Genomic DNA, 22,895 nt, shown 5'->3' on the forward strand with positions numbered 1-22,895 from the left:
GAAAAGGGGAGAGGAGTAGAGAGGGGGAAGGAGGAGAGTTGGGAGGTGAGAAGAGAAGAAAAGAAGAATGGGAAAAGGCGGAGAAGAAAGAAGGGGAAAAGAAGAGGAGGAGAGAGGGTAAGAAAGAGAGGAAGAAGAGAGGAGAGGGGAAAGAGGAGAGGAAGTAGAAAAGGGAAGGAGAGGAGGAATGAGGAAAGTAGAAAGAGATAGAAGAGGAGAGAGAAGGGAAGAAGAAAAGGAAAGGTTGTATTAAAATAAAGGAAGGAGATGGTAGAAGAGCAAACCCGAACAACTAATTCGCAAATGGAAGTTCAAGAATAAGATGAATGAATAATGATTAATGATGGACAAAAGACTGTACATTTGAATATGTTGATAAAAAATAAAAATAAAAAACTTTGGGGGGAAAAAGAAAACAAATGTTAAGAGATGTTATTTTATGATTTACACAAGACGTGTTTGTTCAGCAAATGTTGTGGAGATATCCACTTAATATCTTAAGGAAAAGTCTTAGTATTAAGAATCAACCGAGGATATTTGGAAGGGACCTTGGAGATCTTCTAGTCCAACCCCTTGCTCAAACAGGAGATCCTATACCATTTCAGACATGTGGCTGTCCAGTCTCTTCTTAAAAACCTTCGGTGTTGGAGCACCCAATTCTGGAGGCAAGTGGTTCCACTGATTAATTGTTCCAACTGTTAGGATGTTTCTCCTTAATTCCAGGTTGCTTCTGTCCTTGATTAGTTTCCATCTGTTGCTTCTTGTCCTGCCTTCGGGTGCTTTGGAGAATAGGTTGACCCCCTCTTCTTTGTGGCAACCCCTCAAATATTGGAAGACTGCTATCATGTCACCTCCTAGTTTTTCCTTTCATTAAATTAGATGTACCCAATTTCTGCAACCATTCTTCATGTGTTTTAGTCTTCAGTCCCCCAATCATCTTTGTCACTCTTCTTTGCACTATCCAGAATTTATATATACATACATACATAATAATAGTATATACTATACTATAGATGATGATTAGCCAAAAGTCACCCAGCCAGCTTTCAGGGTAAACCATAAACAGTCCATAAACAGAGAGCAAACCCCATTCATTTCTAGCTGTGATGATGTTTCCTAGTTGGATAATGAAATGTCTGCAAGAAAAACAATCCAGGTTAGAGAGCACCAAGGATCCCTCATTCCAATCTTCTTTAGAGACCATTTTTTCCCCTTTTGGGAAGGTCATACTTAGCCCTAGAGCAGGCATCCAACAAATAGGCCATATTTTCTTGTCCGAAATAGTGCTGCATGCATGAAAATTAAAAAAAAAAAAAGTTTTGAAATGGAAGTTCTTTTGGAACTACTTCCAAAGTTTGGGAGAAGCATCTTAGAACTTTCTGGCCTGTGAGAAAAGCATAGCAATTAAAATATTGAAGCGGACAAGAGATGATGGATAGATGATTTTTCCTTTTTGTTGTTGTTCTGATTTGCTTTTCTTTTTCTCTCTCTTTCTTTTCTTTTTTAAGGTAGGTGACATGACTAGAAGTTAGTAGGATAGAAAGAAAACAACTTTTAATAAAGGGTGACATGATTAAAAATTAGAATAAGAGATAGAAATAAGAGAAGGGGGGAAATCAGTGTACATGCTTTTATATAATAAAATAAAAGCAATAACGAGAAAACAGGGAATAATATGATGAGTAAACTGTAACTTAATATAAATATGTATTATTAATAGAAATATGTAAGTTGATTGAATGTAATAACGATGGTTAATTCTACTAGTTTTATTTGTACTAGAATATATGACATCCAAGTGCCCCACTGTTTGCGCATTGATATGTTTGTAAAAAAATAAAAAATTTGTGAAAAAAAGAGGAGAACTTTCTAGCCTGCTAAAGTTCTTGCAATTGTAAAAGAGAATTCTTGATTTTTCACGGGAAAACTTTGTTTGATAAGCAGCCAGCCAGAGCAATCTTTATCTCCTCCTCTCCCAATTTATCTCTTTTTTGGCTGCTTATCGGTAAGGATGATGAAAAGAACATCAATCACACCCATTATTGCTGCTTTACAACGAAGAATCAACCTTTCATAACCTTTAAGTAATCAATGGCTCTGCTCTCAGGATTTTCTTTGTCAATCTTGACCTAATAATCCTGATTGCACAAGCCAACTTTTGAAAACTACAAGAAAGAGATTAAGCGTATAAAGCAGAACATGGCTATTAGCTAGGACTAATTACTTTTCAGTGCAGAACAGAAAGAGTAAGCTTGTGGGGGAAACGATTGGGCAGATGTAAGAAAACACAAGATTCCTTCCTCATGATTGCAACAATAGGTGTGGGAACCCAATAGGATATTCTTTCAACCTCTTCATACATGATCTAGATCAGAGGTCACCAACTGGTGGTCCATGGACCACCAGTAGTCCACGAGAAAATTTTGGTGGTCTGCAGAAAAAAATATTTGCATTTTTTATATTGCACAAAATCAGGGGTCCTCAAACTACGCCCCCCTGGGCTGATTACATGCAATGAACATTTGGGTTGCTGCAGATAGTTCCCCCCTTCGGGGTCTTCTTGTGTAGGTCAGAGGGGGGAAGAAATTCGACTTCTTTGTAAGGTAAAGGTTCCCCTCGCAAATATGTGCTAGTTGTTCCTGACTCTAGGGGGCGGTGCTCATCTCTGTTTCAAAGCCGAAGAGCCAGCGCTGTCCGAAGACGTCTCCGTGGTCATGTGGTCGGCATGACTCAACACCAAAGGCGCACGGAACGCTGTTACCTTCCCACCAAAGGTGGTCCCTATTTTTCTACTTGCATTTTTTACGTGCTAGGTTGGCAGAAGCTGGGACAAGTAATGGGAGCTCACCCCATTACGCAGTACTAGGGATTCGAACCGCTGAACTGCCAACCTTTCCATCAACAAGCTCAGCATCTTAACCACTGATCCACCGCGTCCCTTACTACCTTAGCATTACTTTCCATGTAAAACATACATTCAGCTCTCTTTCTCCTCCAGGGTCCCAGTCCAAATTCCCCAGTTTAGAACATACGTTGTGCCACTCCTAGCAAATTGACAGGAAATGATCGCTTTTGGCGGAGGGTTGTTTTCCTTTTTAGAGTCTGTACACCAGGCAATTTCTCTGATTTGTAGCCCACGCGGTGTGCCATGCTGAAAAAGATGAGGTTGCACTATTAATATTTCAGTCGAATCTTTGCTTTTGATTTCAGCAAATCAAATTTCTCCCAGCTTGGCATTTCAAAGGATTCTCCTTGCAGGAGTGTTTGTGGAAATGTTCTTGATCTGGGACCATGTTTGATTTTGATGACAGGCTTACTCAAGAGCAATGATGGTTTAGATACCTAAAAGTATATTTATTCATTTTTTAGCTAGTAGCAGGCAGACACCCATGTGTCTCACGGTAATGTTGTGTTTGAAATGCCAAGAGTTGCATGAAAGTTTGAAATAGTTATCTATCTCCCACATATGCAATCGATTTACTTAAATATTAGCAAATCCTCTGTAAAATACCTCACATGGTATTTTAAAATTCAGGGAATAAAAAATGTTATGGTTTTACTTCAGCAGCCTTATTATGGGTACAGGTAGTTCTTGACTATCAACCACAATTGATCCTAAAATTTCTGCTGCTAAGGGCTCTACTCTACTCTACTCTACTCTACTCTACTGTACTCTACTCTATTGTACTCTACTCTACTCTACTCTACTCTACTCTACTCTACTCTACTCTACTCTACTCTACTCTACTCTACTCTATTCCATTCCATTCCACTCCACTCCACTCCACTCCACTCCACTCCACTCCACTCCACTCCACTCCACTCTACTCTATTCTTCTACCCTACCCTACCCTACCCTACCCTACCCTACCCTACCCTACCCTACTTTATTCTATTCTATTCTATTCTATTCTATTCTATTCTATTCTATTCTATTCTATTCTATTCTATTCTATTCTATTCTATTCTATTCTATTCTATTCTATTCTATTCTATTCTACCCTACCCTACCCTACCCTACCCTACCCGACCCTACCTTACCCTACTCTATTCTACTCTGTCAGAGTTTGTTGCAGCATACACAAACAATTCAGCAGGATTCATAATCTCTTTATAATGGGATAATTCAGCCAAAAAAATGCTTTTAAAAGTAAAAAAAAAAAGCCTCTGATGATCATGCGGCTCAGCTGGGATCTTCAAAGGCTTTTAAAAGAAAAAAACCCTCTTTTTTTTCTTTTAAATGCCTCAGATGATCCCAGCTGAGTTGCCTGATCGTCAGAGGCCTTTAAAAGAAAAACAGCCTCTGCCGATCAGGCAACTCAGCTGGGATCATCAGAGCCTTTTGAAAGCATTTTTTTACAACCTCTTCGCCGAAGAGGTTGTAGAAAAAATGCTTTTAAAAGTAAAAAAAAAAGCCTCTGATGATCATGCGGCTCAGCTGGGATCTTCAAAGGCTTTTAAAAGAAAAAAAACCTCTTTTTTTCTTTTAAATGCCTCTGACGATCCAAGCTGAGATGCCTGATCGGCAAAGGCTTTTTTTCTTTTAAAGGCCTCTGACGATCCCAGCTGAGTTGCCTGATCGTCAGAGGCCTTTAAAAGAAAAAAAAAAAGCCTCTGCCGATCAGGCAACTCAGCTGGGATCGTCAGAGCCTTTTGAAAGCATTTTTTTTACAACCTCTTCGCCGAAGAGGTTGTAGAAAAAATGGTTTTAAAATTAAAAAAAAATGGCCATGCCCACCCAGTCACATTACCCCCACACACACACACACACCAAGCCACGTCCACAGAACAGGTAGTAACAAATTTTAGATTTCACCACTCGGTGGATGGGGTGTAAGATATAAAAGATGGTGGGGAGCATGGGGCCAGTAGCCTTAACAAGAAGTTCTTCATTGATTGTCAGTAAGTGCCAGGAAGTAAATAAAGAAGACAGCAACAGACCAGATCTGTGTCTTCCTTTTGGGGACCTGACACTGTTAATACTAAAGACAAGGCAAAGCCCACCTTGGTACAATGATGTTGACAATGACTAAAAAATGACTCAAGGTAGACTTCTTCTGGTTTACGAATAAGCCAGATATGGCAATGATGGGATAAAATGTTTATATAAATATTCCCTCACTCTCTCGTGGCTGTGATGTTCTTATAACGTAATTGCTTCTGGGTTCAAAAAAATAAAATAAAAATACACTATTACTATGACTATTTTGCAGAATAAAACCCTCAGAGGCTACCAAAGCAGCAATATCAGGATCCTGTAATTGAAACAGTCATCACCGAATAACAAGAAATGAAAATAAAAGGATATTAAAATCAGCAGGGAGGAAAGCGACAATAAACCAGCCTTCGAAACATTTAAATATCATCCACTTATTGCTGAGGAGAATTAATTTGCTCTCACTTCGTTGATATTAAAGGAAGCAGTCGGGAGGGTCTCTGAGGAGACCATTTTACAATTGGATCATGGAAGAAGAAGGCCTCTTATGACTGTAACCCATCACCGTAGAAACACAAGGACAAGTTAGACCAGTCATGGCTAACCTTTTTGTCGTCGCTTGTTAAAAGTGCACCCATAATGCAATGTGCGTGCGACCGTCCTTCCCCACCCCCCATGCATATGCAGGTGCCCCCCATGCTCCTCCAGCCCCCGCGCATGCACAAACGCCCCCTACGCCCCATTTTGGGCCTAGCAGGCCTCCCTGCAGCCTCCTGGTCCCAAGAGGCTTCAGGGAGGCCTACTGGGCCCAAAATGTGCCAAAGGGGGGAATTGCACCCCCCGCACTCACAATGCGCACACCACCTCCTGCCCCCATGCACATGCATGCATGATCCCCCCACCCCCCAAGCATGCACACACGTCTCCCACATGCGTCCCACCCCCTGTACATGCGTGGCAGAGACCCCAAAATCACCTGGCCGGTAGGAGGTGCATGTGCATGCATGGTGAACCTGAGCTGGGTGATGGCTCGCGTGCCCACAGAGAGGGCTCTGCATGGCACCTGTGTCACACATGCCATAGGTTTGCCATCATGGAGTTAGACCTTCTACTGGTGGCCATGGATGATCCTGACCTCACCAGAAGGAATATTGCAGGATCCAATCTGGGTCAGTCAATGGAACCAGAGGTTTAATTTTTCGATCTTTTGGACGTGTGCTGGAGCCCATCCTGAGGAAACTTCTGCCCAGCGCCAGGGAAATCTGGAGATTCAGGCAGTTCAAATATGTATAACAATGTATTGTAAGCTTAAGTGCTCCACAAGAACCTGAACTACTAACAGTCGAGGGAAATAAGCAGGCGTTAAGAATAGAAAGGAATTCAAGGTGGGATGATGAACTTAGATCTCTTGTGGGCATGAACGGATTCATGACTAATGATATGTTTGACCCCTCCTTCAGGCTCATCCTGGTCTTCTCCTACATTTTTTCTCTCACCAGATTGCGTGAGAGACATTCCCTGAGGATGAGCTCCAACAAAAGTCCAAAAGCTCGGAAAACTAAACCTCTGGTCCTGGTGAGCGACCCAGATTGGATCCTGTAACATTATCCTGGGACAAATATACTTGCCTTCATTCGTGAGTAAGAATACTTTCTAGAGAACCACATTTTAATACACGTTCCAGATTAGATGATTTCTCTTTTTTCTTTCTCTAATGTTGTTTTAAGGGACGTGGTGGCTCAGTGGCTAAGACCCTGAGCTTGTCGATCGAAAGGTCGGTAGTTCAGCGGTTCGAATCCCTAGTGCCACATAATGGGGCGAGCTCCCGTTACTTGTCCCAGCTTCTGCCAACCTAGCAGTTCGAAAGCATGTAAAAAATGCCAGTAGAAAAATAGGGACCACCTTTGGTGGGAAGGTAAGAGCGTTCCGTGCGCCTTTGGCGTTTAGTCATGCTGGCCACATGACCACGGAGACGTCTTCGGACAGCGCTGGCTCTTCGGCTTTGAAACGGAGATGAGCACCGCCCCCTAGAGTCGGGAACGACTAGCACGTATGTGCGAGGGGAACCTTTACTTTTAACTTAATGTTGTCGCTTTTCCTTTTACCCCTCTGTCTTTTAAAGTATAGCAACTAAAGTATAAAGCAGGCAAGAGATGACGGTTGGATGATTCTTTTTCCTGGTTGCTGTATTGAATTGTCTTTCCCTATCTCTCCCTTTCTTTCTTTTTCTTTCTTTCTTTTTTTTTTCCTTCTTTTTGTAGGCAGGTGACATGATTAGACGCTAGGCAGGAAAGGAAGAAAAAGCTTTTTAATATAGGGTGATATGATTAAAAGCTAGAGTAAGAGATAGAAATCAAGGGAATATTAATGTATTGCATTTTTATTCGACACAGTGAATGTAATAATTAGAAATAGGTGGAATAATTGAATAACGATAGACCGTAACCTAATATAGAGGTGTGAGGTGTCTTGTTATGGGAATTTCATACGTTGATTGAATGTAATAATAATGTTTAATCTGATCAGTTTTATTTCTACTGGAATGTATGGCACCTAGTGTATGCCACACTGTTCACGCATTGATTTGACATTTTTTATAAAAAAAAAAAAAAAACTTGAAACCTGGAAAAAAAAAAAGGAACGCATTCATCATAAGATAACAACACTTCGTGATAGTCATAGGATGCTAAATAAGCAATCAACATAAATCATACTAGGAAACTAAGTAAAACAATATAATTATATTATATAATTTAATTTATTTTATTCGATTTTAAATTTTGTATATTTATATGTTTTATTTCATGGCTGTACACCGCCCTGAGTCCTTCGGGAGTAGGGCGGTATAGAAATTCAATAAATAAATAAATAAATAAATAAATAATTGAAAGATACAAGCAACAATGTTATAGTCAAAAGAAGATAAGGCGATAGGTCAGTGATTGTGAACCTTTTTGCCGTCACGTGCCAAAAGTGGGGATAATGGAGGGGGCCGTGTGCACTCATGCCCACACCCATAATTCAATGCGCCCCACCCCCCCCATGCATGTGAGCGTGACCCCCCCCTTCCACACACTTTTGGCATACGATGGCACGGTGGGCCTGGTAGGCCTGTTTTTCGCTGTCCTCAGGCTCCAGAGACTTTCTAGGAGCCTGGGGAGGGCAAAAACAGCCTTCCCCACACCACCCAGAGGCGCTCCGGAGGCCGGAAATGGCCCATTTCCTGACTTCCGGTGGGCCCAGAAGGCCCGAAAATCAACTGGCCGGCGCCGGAGCTGAACTAGGGCAACGCTTGCGTGCCCCCCGATATGGCTCCACGTGCCACCTGTGGCACACGTGCCATAGGTTCGCCATCACGGAGATAGGTAATAGGAAAGATAAGAAGAAGAATAGAATACAGCCTTACTGTATGTCGTGGGAATTACTGGTAGTTGTTCAGCAGAGTGATGGCATCGGGGACAGTTGTAGGCACTGCAACGGTCATAAACATGAGTCAGCGGTCAAGCATCCGAATTTTGATCACATGACCACGGGGATACTGCAACGGTCATAAAGTGTGAAAAATGGTCATAAGACACTTTTTTGGTGCCGTTGTAGCTTCAAACAGTCACTAAACAAATGGTTGTAAGTCAAGGACTATCTGTATAAGCTTTGCTTGGTGATTGAATTGAAGAGTTGCATTGATATCACTCTTATCTTTAGAAGCAGGGCATCCAACATTATGGAATAGAATAGAATAGAATAGAATAGAATAGAATAGAATAGAATAGAATAGAATAGAATAGAATAGAATAGAATAGAATAGAATAGAATAGAATAGAATAGAATTCTTTATTGGCCAAGTGTGATTGTATGACTGTAACTTTGATGCTTGTATCCTTACGATTTATATTGACTGTTTCCTAATATGATATGATTGCTTATTTGTACCCTGTGACTATCATTAAGTGTTGTACCTTATGATTCTTGACGAATGTATCTTTTCTTTTATGTACACCGAGAGGATATGCACCAAGACAAATTCCTTGTGTGTCCAATCACACTTGGACAATAAAGAATTCTATTCTATTCTATTCTATTCTATTCTATTCTATTCTATTCTATTCTATTCTATTCTATTCTATTCTATTGGACACATAAGGAATTTGTCTTTGGTGTATATCCTCTCATAAGAAGAATAAAATACAGTCATCAAGAATAAAAAGATACAACACTTAGCACCAAGAAAGGGACAAAAGGATGGGTAATTATACAGTGAAGGAAAAAAAAACCCTATAGACACAAAAATGGTGATTAAAATAAATTAAGCAAGCCAAAAAAGAAAGTAAAAGAAAACTAATTAATGGAGGAAAACAATAAAAGAGAGAAAAACTCCTATACTGATGACAGTGATAAAATATTCATTCAATCTTTAAACTTATCATTAAAGCTAGACCAGATGGAAACATATGGTTTCGCCTTCTCATTTTTAGAATACACAAACTTTTCAGAAAGTAATTGCAGGCACATACCCAGTGGGTTCTTTGAAAGCGGGAGAAGGTGTTTCTTTCCAGTGAAATAAAATTGTCATTTTTGTCAAAGCGGGCGAAGAACTACATCAAAGAAAGCACAGTGGCTTCTGCACCTGGAAATTGCAAGAAAGAAAAGAAAAAAGAAAGAAGAAAGAAGAAAGAAGAAAGGAGGGAGGGACGGAGGGATGGAGGGATGGAGGGATGGAGAGATGGAGAGACGGAGGGAGGGAGGGAGGGAGGGACAGAGGGAGGGAGGAAGGGAGGAGGGAAGGAAGGAAGGAAGGAAGAAAAGGAGGAGAGAGAGGGAGGAAGGAAGGAAAGGAGGAGAGGGAGGGAGGGAGGAAGAAAGGAAGGAAGGAAAGAGAGAAAGGAAGGAAGGAAAGAGGGAGAAAGGAAGAAGAGGAGAGGGAGGGAGGAAGATAAGGGAGGGAGGGAGGGAAGGAAGGGAGGAGAGAGGGAAAGGAGGAGGGAGGGAGGAAGGAAGGAAGGGGAGGGAGGGAGGGAGGGAGGGAGAAAGGAAGGAGATGAGGAGAGGGAGGGAGGCAGGGAGGGAGGGAGGAAGGGAGGGAGGAAAGAGAGGAGGATAGGGAGGGAGGGAGGAGGGAGGGAGGGAGGAAGGAAAGGAGGAGAGGAGGTGAGGAAGGAAGGAAGGAAGGAAGGGGAGGGAGGAAGGGAGGGAGGAAGGGAGGGAGGGAAGGAAGGGAGGAGAGGGAGGGAGGGAGGAAAGTGAATCAAGGAAGGAAGGAAGAGAAAGAACAAAAGAAAGAAAGAAGAAAGAGAGAAAGAGAAAGAGAAAGAAGGCAGGAAGGAAAGAGAGAAAGAAGAAAGAAAGAAAGAAAGAAAGAAAGAAAGAAAGAAAGAAAGAAAGAAAGAAAGAAAGAAAGAAAGAAAGAAAGAAAGAAAGAAAGAAAGAAAGAAAGAAAGAAAAGACTAAACATCTGGTCCCAGTGAACGACCCAGATTGGATCCTGCAACATTATCCTATATCCTATGTCCATGCCTTCGTTCGTACAAATATTCTCTTCTATCTGTATCCTTTTGGCTCTGACCATTTGACTTCCATCAATTTTTTTCATGATAGAATGTTAGAAGACAATTCACATATAGTTGACCTTTGGCAGTTCTTGATGTTGGAAGCTCAGGTCCTGACTCTTGATACTTTGATCCATCCATCTCCTTGGAGCTCCTTCTGTCTTTTTCGACATATCATTGTTTTAGACCATCTTAGCACATTGTGGCGCTTGTATGCCCTTTTTTTTTCTTCTTCTTTTGCATTCATATGGATAATTTCCCCTTCATTAGAATGACTATTCATTATAGTTCATTAAGCTCACGATCCATTAAAATCCCTGAGAGGTCTATAAAGAGGCCGTCTATCATGATCGGAGATCAAGGCTGGGGAAGCGTGCGGAGAAATTAGATTGTATTCAAAGTGCATTTTGTCTGATTTAGCTAACCGTTGGTTTATTTATACCAACGCTGCTTTTTCAAGATGCAACTGGACTTCCTTGTTTTTTCTTTTGAATACGTTTCACTTCTCATCCAAGAAGCTTCTTGTTGTGGTCCGCCAGCAGCCTGCGGAGCTGGCAGCGAAGTCGGACATGAGGAGTCTGGGGAGGAACATGGGCCAATCCTGGAGTCTGGGGAAGGACGAGGGCTCTGCATCGGAGGCAGAGATGGTGCCAGGGCCATCTGGGAGTGATGTGCGGACTCCGGAGCCTCCAGAGGCGAACATCAGAGAGGCAGAGGAACAGGAGGAGCCTGTTCCTAGTGCGCTCATGTGCAGAGCTGCCAAAAGGCAAGAGCAGCTAAAGCAAAAGAGACGACTCAGGAGTAAGGCCAGGAGATGATTGGCCCCTCCCAGAAGGATTAAAAGAGAAACAAAGGCACTTGCGGCCTTTTGCAGGAAAGCAATGTTGCTAACTCTGTTTCCAGTCAGCATTTCTTGTTTGTTTCTGAACTCTGTGGGGCTTTGCCAAGTAAGGCCTTTGGCAGGGTGTCAAAGAAGATAAAGGTTGTTGATTATCCCGAAGGACTTCTTCCAAAGGACTTATTTTGCAACTAATTGGGACTCAGTTGGGAATGAACATAGTTCTCAGCTGTTACAATAAAATAGGTTTGTTTGGGACTAATTGTGTCTTGTAATGACTCAGTAAGCCTAGGTCACAGCACTTCTTCAGCTTTGACAGGATAGTGGGGAATGGAAGGATTTATATCTTCTCTTTTCTATATTATCTCTCCTCTCCTCTCCTCTCCTCTTCCCATCCCTTCCCTTCCCTCCCCTCCTCTCTTTTCCCCTCTCCTCTCCTCTTCTCTTTTCCCTTCCCTCCCCTCTCCTCACCTCTTCTCTTCTCTCTTCTCTTCTTCCATCCCCTCCCCTTCCCTCCCCTCCTTTCTCATTTTATTTCTTCTCTTCTCTTCTCTTCTCTTCTCTTCTCTTCTCTTCTCTTCTCTTCTCTTCTCTTCTCTTCTCTTCTCTTCCCTTCCCTCCCCTCCCCTCCCCTCCCCTCCCTTCTTCTCTCTTCTCTTCCAACTCTGTTATTCTGTTAAATATCCTCGGTTGATTCTTAATAGTAAAACTTTTCCTTAAGATACTAAATGGAATTTTTTTCCTAACCATTGGGTAGTATCCCCCAAAGTCATAAGCCTCTGTTGCATGTATCTCCACAGCATTTCCTGAACAAACACGTCTCGTGTACACCGTACAATAACATCACTTAACGCTTGTTTTCTGATTGGGCATAATGAGCCCAAGGAATGGATGATGCTTCTATGTTCCATTGGAAGGCATCCAAAGAAACGCCTGACCTCTGTATCATCTTCATTAGAAAAAATAGCCTTTACGTGTTCAACGAGCATCAAAAAGTTATCATCGTTTTGAATGGCCGAGTTCTTGTGCTTCATCATCCCTTTGGTCCATCTTCCCTTGACATCCATAGACATCAGCTTCATTCTAATTAAAACTTGCTATCGCTACATGAATGAGTTTGAAATAGGAGAGCAGAACATGGCCAGGGAGACAAAGAACAAAGTACAACGGAAAGGACATTTCACTTATTGCATTAGTCTGATATTATTTTCGTAGAAAACTAACCCGTCCTGACAAAAAAAACCCCGCCATCCGACATTTCTCCTTGAAAAAGGCAACACGTCGAAGGAAACTTCACTAGCTACCATAGAATTCCTTTACAGCTTATTTAGCCAGACAAGATGTTATATTGATGGCACCAAGTACAGCTGTCTAATTTATTAAAGAGATTGAGAGCTGATTTGCAGCAGCTCCTCTTTATTCAGCAATATAAAACATATCTAGGAAGGCAGCTCTTCATCTTTGTTATATACTCTCTGGGCAATGAGACAGAAAGAGGACCTAATTAAATAAAGATACCAAAGGAGAGAACATTTGCTCTTATTACAGGAAACCCACCGGTGAGAAACCGAGAGCCATTTTGTTATTTTTCTTACCTTTCGTTTTATTCCCCATCCTTCTTCTCTGATGTTCCGTTGTCTTCATTTTTACAACTTTGTTTTATCAGAGGTGAAATGGTTTTTTGAGTCTCCAAAATGACCACCGGAGCAGAAAAAGGTTCCTTTGGCCTAGTCCGGGTATCGGCAACCTGCGGCTCCGGAGCCTCGTGTGGCTCTTTGGGCCCTCTGCTGTGGCTCCCTGTCGGGTGATCCCACCACTGGCTGGCCCTACCCCTTGCCCTCCCCTCCCAGTCACTCCTCGTCTGGCCTGAGAAGGTAAGGGGGACGGCGTGGGATGGAGAAGTGGCTGGGGTAGAGACAGAGAGATACAGAGAGAGGGGGAAAGAGAGAGACATAGATAGAGAGAGAGAGCGGGAGAGGGAGAGGGAGGGAGGGAGAGAGAGAGAGATGTCAAAAGGGTTTTGTGGTTCCCGGTGTTTTTTAACAACCAGTTCTCTGCCCTAATGACCAGCTGGGTAGGCGTGGCTGGGGGGGGTCATGTGACTGGTGGAAGTGAGTGATGTCGAGTTGGCCACGCCCACCCAGGCTTTGTGGCTCCTGGTGTTTTCTTTTCTGTGGGTAACGAGTCCAAATGGCTCTTTGAGTGTTTAAGGTTGCAGACCCTGGCCTAGTCTTTCCCATATTGGTGTTAGTCCTCGACCTACAACCATTCGTTAGGTGATCATTTAAAGTTACAACGGAATTGAGAAGAAGTGACTTATGACCGCTTTCTCACACTGGTGACCACTGCAGCATCCCCACAGTCACGTAATCAAAATTCAGATGCTGTTGGCAACTGTTTCATATTTATGAGGTTGCGGTGACCCAGGGTCATGGGAATCATCTTTTGCGACCTTCTGACAAGCAAAGTCAATGGGGAAGCCAGATTCACTTAACAGCCATGTTACCAACTTAATGACGGAAGTGATTCACTTGAAAGGTCGTAAAATGGGCCAAAAGTCACTTAACAACTGTCTTGCTCAGCAACAGAAATTCTGGGGGTCAATGGTGGTAGCAAGTCAAGGACTACTTGTATTCACGAGATCCTTTGAGACACTTTGACTTCTGGAAATGTCCTAGGCAGAGCCATGGAATTTTCTTGCCCCGGTATGGAAGAGTTTTACATAGATAGATAGATAGATAGATAGATAGATAGATAGATAGATAGATAGATAGATAGATAGATAGATAGATAGATAGATAGATAGATAGACAGACAGACAGACAGACAGACAGACAGACAGACAGATGATAGACATAGATAGATAGATAGATAGATAGATAGATAGATAGATAGATAGATAGATAGATAGATAGATAGATAGATAGATAGATGATAGAAAGAAAGATGATAGACATAGATGATAGACATAGACAGATAGAAGATAGATAGATAGATAGATAGATAGATAGATAGATAGATAGATAGATAGATAGATAGATAGATAGATAGATAGACAGACAGACAGACAGACAGACAGACAGACAGACAGATAGATAGACAGATAGATAGATGGATGATAGATAGAGATAGAAGATAGATAGATAGATAGACAGATAGATAGATAGATGATAGACATAGATAGAAGATAGATAGATAGATAGACAGATAGATAGATAGATGATAGACATAGATAGAAGATAGATAGATAGATAGATAGATAGATAGATAGATAGATAGATAGATAGATAGATAGATAGATAGACAGACAGACAGACAGACAGACAGACAGACAGACAGACAGACGGATGATAAATAGAGATAGATAGATAGATAGATAGATAGATAGATAGATAGATAGATAGATAGATCGATAGATAGATGATAGATAGGTAGATAGATAGATAGATAGATAGATAGATAGATAGATAGATAGAACAGATGGACGGATGGACGGATGGGCACAGGAGATAGGGAGAGAGAGATGATAGACAGATAATGGATGGATGGACAGATAGACGGATAAATGATAGAACGATAGAAATAGATGATAGAGATAGATAGATAGATAGATAGATAGATAGATAGATAGATAGATAGATAGATAGATAGATAGATACATTTGAACCCTGCATTAGGTCTCTTGTTCATGTCACTTTATCTTCACTTCCCTTTCTTCTGCTGTTTTCTCTCCCTCTCCCTCTCTCTTTATTGGCTGCCCATCTTACCATAGGACAACTCTGGGCAGCTTAAAATATTAAAGAGATAAAATCAAGGGTGAAATCCAAATTGTTTCCCTATCGGTTCTGTGGGCGTGTAGGTGGGCGTGGCAGGGGAAGAATACTGCAAAATCTCCATTCCCTCCCACTCCTGGGGGAAAGATATTGCAAAATCTCCATTTCCACCCCACTCTGGGGCCAGCCAGAGGTGGTATTTGCCAGTTCTCTGAACTACTCAAAATTTCCGCTACGGGTTCTCCGGAACCTGTTAGAACTTGCTGGATTTCACCCCTGGATAAAAAATCCTAGAAAAATACAACAGACATCCCTAGCTAAAAGATTGAAGGTGGGGGAGGTGTAGGATGAGTAGAGGTGAGAGATGAGGATCTGTTATTAATCTATTAGGATAAGGATTAGGACCAGACAAATCCATGTTGAAGTCCAGTTTTATGTCGTGGAAATTAACTGGTGATTTTTTTTTTTTGACCAGCCATTTTTTTAACCTCCTTTATAAATTATTTATGAGACAGGCGGTGGGGGGGGGGAGAGGGAGAGGGAGCAGGATTGCAACGCACATCCGCTATTAAACAGCCCAACTTTGCTTAACTTTCTCAGATCCATCAAGGCTGATTGCTGTCGATCCCCCTTAAATCCATTCTCTGTTACTATGGCATCCGTTCAAGTCATTCTATTAAACATCCCCGACAGCTTTTCCTATACAATTTCCCTTAACAAGTATGATATACAGCTTTTTCTACTACGCACTTGTTTTTAAATGCAACTCTTCCTAATTGGGGTCTATTTGTGTGTGTGTGTGTGTATTTGTGTGTGCATGTGTTTTTCTGCACATATACCCAGAGGTAGCTTCTTCCTTGGCAACCCCGCTGAGCCTTTTCGAGAGTTATAAATAGTTTGGAAAGAAGGCTCAATGAATTATAGATCTGCTCAGGCTAAATCCCAGTTTTAGACTTTTAAACCTGTCCTTTTTATTATTATTATTATTATTTCAGTTTTATCGAAGGTGGAGGAGAAGGTCCCAACATTGTCAGGTGGAAGATTGCCAATTCGGGCTTTTTACCTTTCTGCTGTAAACGGCAGATGGGGGAAAAAAAATGACTGCATTCAGAAGGTTTACTGGTTTATTTAATTATTTTAAGGATCAAACTTTTAAGCCTGCTTAATCAAAACAAAGGCATAGGTGTGAGCAGAATAACAGAGGTGGAAGGGACCTTGGAGGTCTTCTAGTCCAACCCTCTGCTCAGGCAGGAAACCCTACACCAGTGATGGCTAACCTTTTCTGGAACGAGTGCCCAAAGTGCAAGCACACCCTAACCTCGTCTTGGCAATGCTAGGCTGCCGGAGCAAACTCACAGGGAATACACACACAGCCAAGCTCGGTGAATCACTCCTGGTTTATTCGCTCGTCTCCAACAGCTCCTACTCATTGCCCGAGGGCTAATGCACAATAAGTTGGTGTTGAAAGTGGCTGCTGCTCAGCGCCTTTTAAACAGTCCGTTGCACGTCACAAATCATTCCGCCCCTTTTGTTCAACATTTATGTGAAGCTGCAGGGTGAGATCATCCGTGGCTTTGGGGTGAAGTACTACCAGTACGCTGACGACACCCAGCTGTACATCTCCACCCCGGGCCACCCCAATGATGCCCCTGAAGTGATGTCCCGGTGCCTGGAGGCCGTGCGGATCTCGATGGGGAGGAACAGGCTCAAGCTCAACCCATCCAAGACTGAGTGGCTGTGGTTCCTGGCATCCCGATATAGTCAGTTGACTCCATCACTGACTATTAGAGGCGAGTCGTTGGCCCCCATAGAGAGGGCTCGCAACTTGGGCATCCTCCTGGATACACAGCTGTCCTTGGAGGAACATCTGACGGCTGTGGCCAGGGGGACTTTTTATCAGGTTCTCCTGATCCGCCAGTTGCGGCCCTTCCTAGATCGGGATTCCTTGTGCACAGTCACTCATGTCCTCGTCACCTCTCGCCTGGACTATGGCAACGCTCTCTACATGGGGCTCCCCTTGAAGAGCACCTGGAGACTACAGCTGGTCCAGAATGCGGCCGCGCGGGTAGTCACAGGAGCTGCATGGCGCTCCCACATAACACCTCTCCTGCGTGAGCTGCACTGGCTCCCAGTGGTCTTCCGGGTGCGCTTCAAGGTGTTGGTTATCACCTTTAAAGCGCTCCATGGCATAGGACCTGGATACCTTCGAGACCGTCTGCTGCCACCAACGACCTCCCACCGACCGGTGCACTCCCACAGAGAGGGCCTCCTCAGGGTGCCATCGGCCAAGCAATGTAGACTGGTGGCCCCCAGGGGGAGGGCCTTCTCTGTGGGGGCACCTGCTCTCTGGAATCAACTGCCCCCAGAGATACGAAGAATTCAAGACCTCGGTGCCTTCCGCCGTGCCCTGAAGACCTTCCTTTTTCAGCAAGCCGGGCTGGCTTAATGCTTTTTAAATGTTTTTAATATGTTTTGTTACTGTTTTTTAACTTTGGGGCCAAATTTATATATATCTTTTTAAATTGTTTTTAATGTTTGTATCTATGTTTTTTACTTTGACTGTACACCGCCCTGAGTCCTTCGGGAGAAGGGCAGTCTATAAATTTGATAATAAATAAATAAAAATAAATAAATTCCCAGCTGGAGGACGGTTCGTATCTGCCACCACCGAGAGCTGCCTGGTCGTTGGATGATGACATCACTGGTTGCTCCGCACAACCGCTCCCCTGGTTCTGACCCCCACATGATCCCTCTGCACCCATCACCAGTGTGGAACAGCCCTAATCGTGGTCCCTATCCCTATCCCCCTCACCATCACCCGTGCCCGTGTCCACCCAACCCCCCTCCTTTCATCGGAGTAGCTTGTCAACGTCGCCAGTCCGCGAGGTGTCGAGGGTTGCTTGATGCTCGACACCCCCAAAATGCAATGTGTGTGCGGCCCCCCGTGCATGCACCTTGGCCCCTATGTATGTGCCCCAGTCCCATGCATGTGTGCCCTCTGAGCATGTGTGTGTTCCCCCTGCACGCTCCCCACGAATGCCGGAGGTAGGTTTCAGCAGGTTCTGACCAGTTCTGGAGAACCGGTAGCGGAAATTTTGAATAGTTCAGAGAACCGGTAAATACCACCTCTGACTGGCCCCGCCTCCATCTATTCTCTGCTTCCCGAGTCCCAGCTGATCGGGAGAAAATGGGAATTTTGCAGTATCCTTCCCCTGCCATGCCCACCAAGCCACGCCCACCAAGCCATGCCACACCCACCAAGCCAAGCCCACAGAACCAGTAGTAAACATTTTTGAAACGCACCACTGATGAATGTGCGTGTGGCCCACATATGCATGTGTGGCACCTGCCTGCCCCCCCCCTTTGCATGCACAGGAGAGACCCGAAGACCAGCTGGCCAGAGGGAGCCATGCACATATGTGCAGCAGAGCTGAACTGGGGCGACGGCTCGTGTACCCACAAAGAGGATGCTGCGTGCCACCTCTGGCACATGTGCCATAGGTTCACCATCACGGCCCTACACCATTCTGGAGAAATGTCTGTCCAGTCTCTTCTTGAAAAACTCTGGTGATGGAGCACCCACAATTTCTGGAGGCAAACTGTTGCACTGATTAATTGTTCTCAATGTCAGGAAATTTCTCTTTAATTCTAGGTTGGATTTTTCTTTGATAAATTTCCACCTGTTACTTCTTGTCCTGTTCTTGTGTGCTTTAGAGAAAAGTAAATCCCCTCGTCTCTCTTTGACAGCCACTCAAATATTAGAAGACTGATATCAAGTGTACTAACACAAAGAAGGGGGGGTCAACCTATTCCCCAAAGCACCTGAGGGCAGGAGGGCGTTAGAGCCGAAAACGGAGCTCGGGAGCCCGTTTTCACTGGCAGAGTGCTCGGACCTCCACAGGCACCCCTGACACAAATGATGTCAAGTTTTGCCATGTCCACCCCAGTCACCCGAGGTCAAACACAACCCTGATGCAACCCTCAATGAAATCGAGTTTGACACCCCTGCCCTATACTATTCCAGACACATGGCTGTCCAACCTCTTCTTAAAAACCTCCAGTGTTGGAGCATCCACAATTTCTGGAGGAAAGTCATTCCACAGGTTAATTGTTCTCACTGTCAGGGAATTTCTCCTTAATTCCAGGTTGCTTCTCTCCCTGATTAGTTTCCATCCATTGCTATCTATCTATCTATCTATCTATCTATCTATCTATCTATCTATCTATCTATCATCTATCTATCTATCTATCTATCTATCTATCTATCTATCTATTCATTCATCCATCCATCCATCTATCCATCTATCCTCCTACCTACCTACCTACTTATCCATCCATCCATCCATCCATCTATTCTCCTACCTACCTACTTACCCATCCATCCATCCATCCATCCATCCATCCTCCTACCTACCTACCTACCTACTTACCCATCCATCCATTTATCCTCCTATCTACCTACTTACCCATCCATCCATCCATCCATCCATCCATCCATCCATCCATCCATCCATCCATCTATCCTCCTACCTACCTACTTACCCATCCATCCATCCATCCATCCATCCATCCATCCTCCTACCTACCTACCTACTTACCCATCCATCCATTTATCCTCCTACCTACCTACTTAACCATCCATCCATCCTCCTACCTACCTACCTACCTACCTACCTACCTACCTACCTACCTACCTACTTACCCACTCACCCACCTACTCATCCATTCATCCATTCATCCACCCACCTATCTACCTACCTATACTCACTCACCACTCACTTGGGGGCTTTTTTTTTGTCTAGAAAGGTGAACAAAACGAGGACATTTGAAATTGATTCCTGGAAGAATCAGGACAGACAAAGGCGATTTCTTTTTTTTTACACAATGCATAATTACACATTGTAATTTCCTAACCCAAGATGTGGTCCTGGCCACTCACCTTGACTGGCTTCAAAGAAAGAAAGAAAAAAAAGTCTCTCTGTGTGTGTTGGATCAATTCATGGAATTGATTCTCACAGTGAATATAAAGATAAAACCAGAGACTTTTCATTTAGGATCAATTCATGGCATTTCTGAGGCTCAATCTCTTTTAGCCGTGATGTGACTTCCTCCGAAGAGCATCTGCTGGGTGACTCGTGGGACTTTTTTTTAATGCAGTGGGTTGGCCACTGGGAAAACAGATTGCTAGACTAGATTGGCCAGAAGTCCAGTCCAGTGGGACCCGGCTGATGTTATTACACTTCTGGTCTTATGCTTGCCCTCCCTCCCTCCCTCCCTTTTTCCCTTTCAGCTTCAGAAACAAATGGCATGTCCCAGCCCTCGACCATAAAACATCAGCCCTGCTGTAGAAAAACAGATTTCTGAGTTTCTGAAATGTCACCATCGGTAGAACATTCCCCTTTACAGCAATTAGATTTTTATGCCTCTCCATTTGCTGTGTATCGGAGGAGAATCAAGAGACCTGAAATTGTATTAAAGCATGTCATTACGGAATGCCAGGTCTTTTACAACTTCTAGAATTTCTGCTGCTTGGGAATAATTGCAGTTACTAGACATTTTGGGTGAAGATTTATGCAAAGTCAGAATGGATCCTCTCCCAGGACTGCTGGCCGAGGGACGTACGTGAGCATATTATTTTAACGACTGATTTTAGTGTTGGTTTTGATTTTAACGGTATTAATGTTCAGTTTTACACTTAATATTTCTAAAAATGGTTTTAAGCTGCCTTGAGGACTCTTATAAGGCAAACGGTGGCGTATAAATTCAGTAATCTATAAAGAAGTAAAATCACTGGGTCCAAAAAAACAAATACATTGGCAATTAATTTTGAAAAAAAAAATACAAACTATTTCCTATTTCTTCAAACAGCAGACAAGTATAATAGATCTGCACCTAATCTGGTCAATCTCCATCCAGCCTGCCAATTCTGTGCCCTCCCATTTAATCAATTATCCTTTTAAGTCTTTCTTTTCATACCAGGGGTGAAATCTAAAATTTGTTACTACTCATTCTGTGGGCGTGGCTTGGAGGGGGTTAATGTAACTGGGTGGGGGTGGCCAATTTTTTAGTTTTTTAATTTTAAAACAATTTTTTCTACAACCTCTTCAGCGAAGAGGTTGTAAAAACTTGCTTTCAAAAGGCTCTGACGACCCCAGCTGAGTTGCCTGATTGGCAGAGGCTTTTTTTTCTTTTAAATGCCTCTGCCGATCAGGCAACTCAGCTTGGATCGTCAGAGAAGGCTCTTTCCCGGGGGCGGGGGGGTCGCCAGCCGACATTGCCTGACCGACAGCACCCTGAGGAGGCCCTCTCTGTGGGAGCGTATTGTGGGATGCTACAAGTTATATTTTCATTGGCTAACATTAATGCCATACCAGCAGAACACATTATCAAGCAGTAATGCAGAAGCCAGAATTACCCAAATTAAAAAAAAAAAATTGCAAAAGATGGAGGAACAATGAGAATTTCAATTTGGCCAGGCTGATGGAGGAGGGAAGGAGACGAGACCGTTTATACAACTTTCACTGTATGTGACTTCTCAGATAAGCGTGGGAGACATTTGTGTCTAATGGAAGCAATTCTCTGTGACATCTCCAACAGCTGGAGAGTGAAATTTCACAGAAAGGGGTATTCGAGACTGAAGCAACCGATGGACATTATCTCAGTCTTCCAGCCAGCTAATTTGTTGATTTTCATACAGGTTGCAGGCCGGGTCCCCATTTTGACCATCAACTCCGGAATAAAATTATAATGTTTCCCCCAGTGCATCAGTGACCCATCACAGATGGGAAAACAGACAGTCAGTGGTCTACTTGATAGACCGTAGATGCTGAAAATTAGGAAGCAGGGAAACAATTGCCATCTTTCCAGTGTGTGTGTTGTGTGCACATGTGTGTATAATGTATACATATAATGTATGTACACACACATACGCACTGTTTCCCCGAAAACAAGCCTGGGTCTTATATTATGTTATGGTGGTTCTCCTCCTTTCTCTCTGACCGGTCGCAGTTCGTGTTGGCAGGGGGGCAGAGATCGACCTCGAGGCCTCTTATATGTGGAGTGCCTCAGGGGTCGGTCCTCTCGCCCCTTCTGTTCAACATTTATGTGAAGCCACTGGGTGAGATCATCCATGGTTTTGGGGTGTGGGTACATCAGTACGCTGATGACACTCAGCTGTACATCTCCACCCTAGGCCACCCCAATGATGCCCTTGATGTGATGTCCTGCTGCCTGGAGGCTGTACGGGTCTGGATGGGGAGAAATAGGCTCAGACTCAACCCTTCCAAGACCGAGTGGCTGTGGCTACCCGCGTCCCAGTATAGTCAGCTGACGCCATCGCTGGCTATAGGGGGTGAATCTCTACCCCCCACAGAGAGGGCTCGCAATCTGGGCGTCTTCCTGGATGCACGGCTGTCTTTAGAAGAGCATATGATGGCCGTGGCCAAGGGGGCTTTCTATCAGGTTCGCCTGATTTGCCAGTTGCGTCCCTTTCTGGACCGGGACGCCTTGCGCACAGTCACTCACGCCCTTGTTACCTCCCGGCTGGACTACTGTAATGCTCTCTACATGGGGCTCCCCTTGAAGAGCACTCGGAGGCTCCAACTGGTCCAGAATGCAGCCGCGCGGGTAATCATGGGAGCCACCTGGCGCTCCCATATAACACCTCTCCTGCGTGAGCTGCACTGGCTCCCAGTGGTCTTCCGGGTGCGCTTCAAGGTGTTGGTTACCACCTTTAAAGCACTCCATGGCATAGGGCCTAGTTAACTTTGAGACCGCCTGCTGCTACTGATGACCTCCCACCGACC

This window comes from Pantherophis guttatus, chromosome 8, assembly GCF_059756535.1.
Source record: "Pantherophis guttatus breed Tessera chromosome 8, ASM5975653v1, whole genome shotgun sequence".
In the NCBI taxonomy this organism is placed as follows: Eukaryota; Metazoa; Chordata; class Lepidosauria; order Squamata; family Colubridae; genus Pantherophis; species Pantherophis guttatus.